The following is a 744-nucleotide window of genomic DNA, read 5'->3' as shown; positions in this document are numbered from 1 at the left end:
GCTGTGGGATGATCCGGGCCAGCCCTGCCTGCCTTCCCCCCACAGCAGCGAGGCTGCGATCATCCTGGCTGCAGTTCCAGCTCCCTCTCTGCCTCTTGCAGGAAGGCAGGAGCATCCTCAGCCTCTCCACTCCTCATCCTTGTCTTCGCAGGTCCTTTGCATCTCATAGAGCAGAAACACAAGAACAGAGCCAGGGCCCTGCTTTGGCACCCAGGGCATGAAATCCCCTTGTGGGAATGTACAGGGGCCGGTGCCAGCCCCAGCAGGGAGAAGGCTGGGCCTTGCAGCCACTGCTGGAGCTGCTCCTGGGCCCTGGGAAGTGTCTACATCCAGCACTCAAACGTGCGAGTCCTGTTGAGCCCAAACTGCAGAGGAAACCACCCATTCCCTGCTGCACCTGGCCCCCAGCTCGGGGAGCCAGGGACGTTCCCGGTGTCGGGGAGGGGGGAGGCCAGGGCACCCACTGCCCCTGCCCTGGGCAGGGAGAGGGCTGCTGAGCACCTACCTCATGGCCTCAGACCCCAGGAACCCCCAGACCCACCCACTCCCACAGGGACCGGTCACATCCCAAGGCCACCATGGCTCATTTCCCCAGCCCAGCTCCCCTGGGAGAAGGCCCTGATGGCTGCCAGGGGCTGTCCCCTTTTCTTTCCCCTGCTCCCAGTATGGTTTTGGGGACCAAGCCTCATCTCCCACAAGCTCCCGCTGAGCCAGAGGAGCCCCTGCCCACGGCTGTGACAGCCC

Source organism: Fulmarus glacialis, unplaced genomic scaffold (assembly GCF_000690835.1).
Source record: "Fulmarus glacialis isolate BGI_N327 unplaced genomic scaffold, ASM69083v1 scaffold20594, whole genome shotgun sequence".
In the NCBI taxonomy this organism is placed as follows: Eukaryota; Metazoa; Chordata; class Aves; order Procellariiformes; family Procellariidae; genus Fulmarus; species Fulmarus glacialis.
This window is presented reverse-complemented; position numbering follows the sequence as displayed.